At 41.6% G+C, this 6,748-nt stretch overlaps 1 pseudogene; it reads right to left on the bottom strand.

Moving 5' to 3' along the window:
• Positions 1-378: 378 nt before the first annotated feature.
• On the bottom strand, positions 379-1,213 carry LOC140629048 (large ribosomal subunit protein uL1 pseudogene; annotated as a pseudogene).
• Positions 1,214-6,748: the final 5,535 nt, after the last annotated feature.

The raw sequence follows: 6,748 nt of genomic DNA, 5'->3' as shown, positions 1-6,748 counted from the left end.
TTTGGTGGGAATGCAGCAGGTGCAACACTGGAAAACAGAGTGAAGTTTTATCAGAAAGATAAAAATAGAGCTAATCTATGACCCAGCAATTGCACTGTTGGGTATTTGTCCCAAATATACAGAGATGGTGAAATAACAGGACACCTGCCTCCCAATGTTTATTTTATTTATTCTATTTTATTTATTATTTTATTTTATTTTATTTTATTATTTTTTCTTTTCTTTTCTTTTCTTTTCTTTTATTATTTTATTTTCTTTTATTATTTTATTTTATTTTATATTTTATTTATTTTATTTTATTTTATTTTATTATTTTATTATTTTATTTTTATTTTATTTCTTTTTACCAGCAGCACTAGGAATTATTAAAGGGTCTTATTAAAGGTGCTGGGGTTTGCTCATGGTGCTCTTGATGTACAAAGCCTGGACATTCTGCCAATTCTTGAGTGTAGACACCAGGAAATTGACAGTTAATTGGATGTGTTACAAGAGCTCATCATTCACCATCTCTACGTGGCCAACAGCCACTGCCAGACATAGCACATTCTTCATCTGGAATTTGATGGTGGACTTCACTTCATCCACTTTGGCCACCATGCTCTCATTGTGGGTCAGGAAGGAAGGGAATTTGCCAGCTTTATTCGGGCCTGGACCCAGGATTTGTGGGATTTGCTTGATCAGAGATTTGAAGCCAATAAGGCATCATACTTCTTGGCCAACTTCTTACTAGTTTTTTATTCTTCTTGAGTTTCTTCAGTGCCTCAATGTCCATGTGGGGAATATCCACTGCCTTGGCCTCATCACAGTGCTGCTAGTCCCCCAAAACACACACAGAGAACTTGGGGTAGGGAGTGGAATATAGCCTGACGGTGTCCAAGAAACATTGTCCTTCTTTTTTTTAAGATTTTATTTATTCATAGAAACACAGAGAGAGAATGAGAGGCAGAGACATAGGCAGAGGGAGAAGCAGGCTACAGGCAGAGAACCTGACATGGGACTCAATCCAGGGTCTCCAGGATCACGCCCTGGGCTGCAGGCGGCACTAAACCGCTGCGCCACCGGGGCTGCCCAACATTTGTCCTTCTGAGGGTCATAGTTCCGCAGTCTCATTTGCAGCTCCAGTTTCCAGAAGCTTCTGGCACCTGTGCTGGTTCCCATGCAGGGCCTCCCACACAGCCTTATACAGGATGACACGGGAGACTTTGCTGCTCATGGTTGGTCATGCCCAGTAACCGGATAAGAGAACCCAATGTTTATTTTATAGCACAAATGTGTATAACAGCCAAACCATAGAAGGAACCATCACGTCCTTCAACAGTTGAAGGAATAAATAAGATATGGTATATATACACATAGTAACAACTGATTATTTCTCATGCATGGAAACAAAGTATACCTGTCATTTGCTTGATAAGAAAGGATCTAGAGAGTATTCTGCTGAGTGAAATAAGTAAATCGGAAAAAAGGCAATCATTGTGGGGATCCTGGCTCAGGATTCAATCTCCAGGCTTGAAATCATGTCCTGTGCTGAAGTTATGGCTCAACTGCTGAGCCATCCAGGTTTCACAGTAAAGACAGAATATAATAACTTCTTTATTCAGTTACATCAGATTAGGGATAGGTGAAAATGACAGACAGAAATGTACGGTACACCTGATATATTAACACAGCTCAGATAGAGAAAGAAATGGAATATGTAGGGCAGACCAGGTGGCTCAGCTGTTTAGCGCCTCCTTCAGCCCAGGCTGTGATCCTGGAGACCAGGATTGAGTTCCATGTCCAGCTCCCTGCATGGAGCCTACTTCCCCCTCTGCCTGTGTCTTTGCCTCTCTCTCACTCTGTGTCTCTCATGAATAAATCAATAAGGTGTTTTTTACAAAGTAATGGAATATATAAATAAAGTAGGGAAATAACATGAAGCCTAAAATAGGAGGTCGAATGATCTAAGTTTGCTCCAAGAAGAAAATATGGAGAATGGAAGAGAGAAAGCATTTGAAGACAGAACAGTGGAGTATTTCCTTGTTCACAACCATGTATGTTTTCTCAGGATTATGGGACATTTTTTGGATGAACATTTTGGAAACCTATATGAGGAAAAGCCTAGTGAACAAGAAACACAACTGAGGCATTTAAATAAATAGTAAGCCAGATATACATGGAGTCCGAAGGCATCTTCTGTCTTTAGAAGTTCAATGCCACATAATAGTTGGTCCGCATAAAGGGAAGGATTCTGATTCTCACCTCCACCAGCAACTGGCTGTGTGGATTCAGACAAATCACTTGCCTTCTCTGGACCTTGTTTTCCAGATCTGTCATTGGGAATAACACCACCTATCACTTGGTATGGTGAGACCTAAAGGAGAGTCCACATAGCAAGCTCTTGTAGAAAGTCCACCATAATAATGGGTTATGTGAATTGACATGAGATCTCCCCCTGCTATGTGACACCAGTGCATTGCTCTGTGCCAGGAGAAAGTAGGTGCTTAGATTGTTGAAGGCAAAAAATCCATTTCTGTTGGGCTCTGGGCCCAAGGAGTCGAAGCAACTCCCAGAATTCCATCCCTACGTGGGCTGGCTCTGGGGTTTTTCTCCATTGCAGTTCCAAGTAGGTGCAAATGAAGTTTGATCCTATCACAGCCTCTGTGCTGAGCCTTTAGGAGATGAGCCAGTAGCCTCACATCCAGGTATCACCACTCCACAGGTCCTAGAAAGGAAGTAGGGAAATTTGAGTGGGAGAGGAAGTACCTCCAGTGTGAGAACTGTTATCCAATGAAAGGGAGCTACACAGAGAGGAGAGTGAGGCTCAGGATAGCATCATTATTCCTTGCTTGGTGCCTGTGGACACGTCACTCCACCTCTCTGCACAATGGTTCATGGACCAAGGGCTTTCTATAGCACTGGTGCCCCTGAAATTGTTGAGAAGACAATGAAAGCTGGATCATACAGTTTGTGCTGGATGAATAGACCAAGCACTGCTGTCTCCGTTTTGGCAGTGAAGCTCCTACTTTCCTAGATGTACAAGCTCTACCTCAGGGAGGCCAGGGACATGTCCAATTTCTCACAGGATGAATCTTGCTGGATCCACGTGTGAGCTATTCTCGCTGCTCTGCCCCAAAACAACCAGCAGGGCTGGCCTTCTGGTTACATCAGATAGGGGCCTCCTAAGCCTGAGGAGGCACTTGGGGTGGGGAAGCAATATTTATAGGCCATTACCCAGGGCCATGTTTTCTCATTAAATCCTAAGAACTCCAATAAGTGCTATTGTCCCCATTTAGCAGCAGAGGGACCCTGGGCTCAGAAAGGTGACTCTAATTTACCAAGAATATATTGGATAAAGGAAGTTCATACTCCCTGCCTCAGGAGGCCCTTGTCTACAGCCCCAAGTAAGCTTTTGGAAGAATGCAGTGAGAGGGTACAATGCAAGGACATACAGTGAGTCCTTAGGCTTCTGGAGATCAATCAATAGGCCTTCTTCAATCAATAGGCCTTCTTCAATCAATAGGCCTTCTTCAATCTGGAAAAGATAAGAGGTGAAAATGCCAGCATCTCTAGGCCTTGGAAGTCCTTACAAGACTCAAAGCTCCAGAGGGTCAAGCCTCATGTCACCCACCCAACCAAACCACCACTGGTTGACAAAAGCTTTCCATGCCTTCCTTCAGGAGGAGTATCTTGGCTTCAGGATGGCACAAGATTTCCAGGGGCAGGTTGAACCTGCATGGCCTTTCTTCACCCACTCCACAAAGCAGCACATAGAGGCTCACCAGGCTTTCTCACACAGGGTACCAGGTCGGCTCCAGCCATCTACACAGGGACATAGAGACTTAGCAGCCCATGTGGCCTTTGAGGGTCCAATCCTCCTTGCCTGGAGGTGAGTATGTCTGTCCCTTCTTGTGTCTCCCTGTGGGCCTAGGAACAAGACCTGTGGCTCCAGGGTGAGGTTTTAGTCTTGGGGCCTTGTGTATCTGTCACCCTCTAAGTGCAGTGTCTCCACTGTGGCCCCAAGGGGATACTGGGAGGCTCTTAAGTCCCCATTCCCCCAGGGAAGACCCCTATTCCCAAGATCCAACAGGAAGATCAACCGCTTCATTGGAATGACAGATTCCAGGTAATGTTATTTTTGGGTGGAAAATTCATTTTCATTCTTACTGCTCATGTGTCCTCTGATATCCAGTGGCTTCCTGACCCTCTCTGACCCTCAGTTTCTTTAACTCTGTCATGGGTGTTTGGACTTTCACCTTCCACCCCTAAAGCTCAAAGAACTTTCAGTCACATACTTTATATTTTCAATCATTTTGCCCCCATACCTTCTTCTACACCGACTGTTTGTTCATGTAGGAACTTCATGCTGTGGAAAGGAAGTTATCTACATGGATACAAACCTGGACCAAATGACTTCATGCTTGGGGAAAAACAAAATACAATGAGTAAAAGACTCAATTGAAAGTAATGTGGAAATTTATCCCTTAAGTTGATTCAAGAAAACTTATTTCATGGACATTAAGTTGGTTCATTTAGGTATGTGTGCCTCCTGGTTTCATCTCAGTTCATGACTTCAGGTCATCAGATTACCCTAGGTTGGGCTACATGTTGAGGATGGAGCCTCCTTAATATTCTCTTTTGCATTTCCTTTCCCCTCTCCACCTTACACTTTTTCTTTTGCTCTTGTAACAAAAAAAATATTCTTCTACTGTAATCATTATACTATACCAAAAAATACCACCCTAAGCCATATTATTTATGTTTCAGTTGTGAAATTCATGATTTAAATGGTCAGTCCTGAGTTAATATCCAAAATAATAAAACTGCTTTTACCACTCAAATTTGGTCAGATTAAATGGGAAGTGTTGTGAAGCTAACATTTGGACCCTAGTGTGAGTAAAATATTAACAACATAAAATCTCTAATTATGTTTTAATAGTCCTTATTACTAGATTAGGGTTAAATTGATATCATAATGCAGAATACAAGTTATCTTATCACCCTATCTCTTGGCACACAATTCCCATATTCATACATGCCTATTTTAGCGTGGAAATTTTATCGCAAAGAAAAAACTAGTGTAGAGACATTAGTATTATTGAAGTTGACCACATATATTAATGATTTCTCTGTTTTATGCATTCATGTGGGTTTTGACGACTGCATAATAGTATGTCTCCAAGGGCCCTGAGATCATGACATAAGCCCAAAGTAGATCCCCAACCAAAGGAACCAGCCTGGTGCCCACATTATTACTGTTTTGATTGAAGTTGGGATGGCACACAGGTTTACATTCACTTCAAGTGCACCACATAGGGATTTGATACTTCTATAAGTTAATACTGTGCACACCACAAGTGTAGATATCATGTGTCCCCATCAAGCACTATTACAATTCCATTGATCATATTCCCTATGTAGTACTTTTGATCTCTCTGACTTCTTTAATGAATAATGGGAAGCCCATCCATTCCACTTCTCTTCACAGCTATCACTATTGGAAAATGGTATACTTCCAATAGTTAAATCTCCCCCATATGGAATATTTTCATCCAAACTGGATAGTGGTGCACCTGGGTGTCTCAGTGGTTTTGTGTCTGCCTTTGTATCAGGTCATGGTCCTGTGAGCCTAGGAACAAGACCTGCATTGGACTCCACTTAGGGAGCCTGCTTCACCCTCTTCCTATGTCTCTGCCTCTCTCTGTGTTTGTCTTGTGAATAAATAAATTAAATATTAAACAACATGATTAGTGAATAAATACAGCAGAGTACTATACTAAATATAAAAAGCATATGTCCATGCTTCTACAACACTAGGAAGTTAGTGTCTTCCCTGTGAGTTGTGATTGTGAGTACATGAAGCTTAGGGTTGAGTGACTGGTTTAACCCTGTGCAGTGTGACAGAGTTGTGTATGCTTGTATTTTTGACACTGAGTCAGTGAATTGAGAGAAAGGGAGAATAAGCCTCAGATAAAGACACAGATATATGGAGAAAGACAGGAGAAAGAATAAGAGCGTTCTCTGGGACACATATACCAGTGACACTGCATGATGGCTTCTCTCATTATTCTCAAAAATAAAAAATCTCATAAATCAGGATATTTTATAGTCGTAACAGCATGAGTGGCTCTACAGTGCAGGTTTAGCTCATGCTTGGTAACCAAATGCCATTAGGTTCAGTAGCCCTCTACTCATAATGATGCACAGTCCCAGAATTACTCTTTTATTTTATTAAAATCATTATTTATGTATTTGAGAGAGTGAGCAGGAGAGGTGAGAGGTGTAGTTGGACAGAGGGCAAAAAATCTCACTAATAAGGAGAACAACACAAGGCTTGATTTCAGGTCCCAGAAAGGCTGATCTGAACCAAAGGGAGACTCATAACTCACCAACTCATGCACTCCTGCCTGAGTTATTTCTGAGCGGTATGACCAAAATGATGGGTACTGTGTATCCTGCTAGAAGCACCCTATGATACAGTCTTTTTAGTTAATAAATTTTAAATTGTATTTATTATTTATTTATTATTTATTTATTTATTTATTTATTTATTTATTTATTATTTTTTAATAAATTAATTTTTATTGGTATTCAATTTACCAACATACAGAATAACACCCAGTGCTCATCCGGTCAAGTGTCCCCCTCAGTGCCCATCACCCATTCACCCCCACCCCCAACCTCCTCCCCTCCCACCACCCCTAGTTCGTTTCCCAGACTTAGGAGTCTTTATGTTGTCTCCCTTTCTGATATTTCCCACACATTTATT

The sequence above is a fragment of the Canis lupus genome, chromosome Y (assembly GCF_048164855.1).
Source record: "Canis lupus baileyi chromosome Y, mCanLup2.hap1, whole genome shotgun sequence".
NCBI lineage: Eukaryota > Metazoa > Chordata > Mammalia > Carnivora > Canidae > Canis > Canis lupus.
Note: the sequence above shows the minus strand (reverse complement) of the source record. Positions and strands in the feature narration are given on the sequence as shown.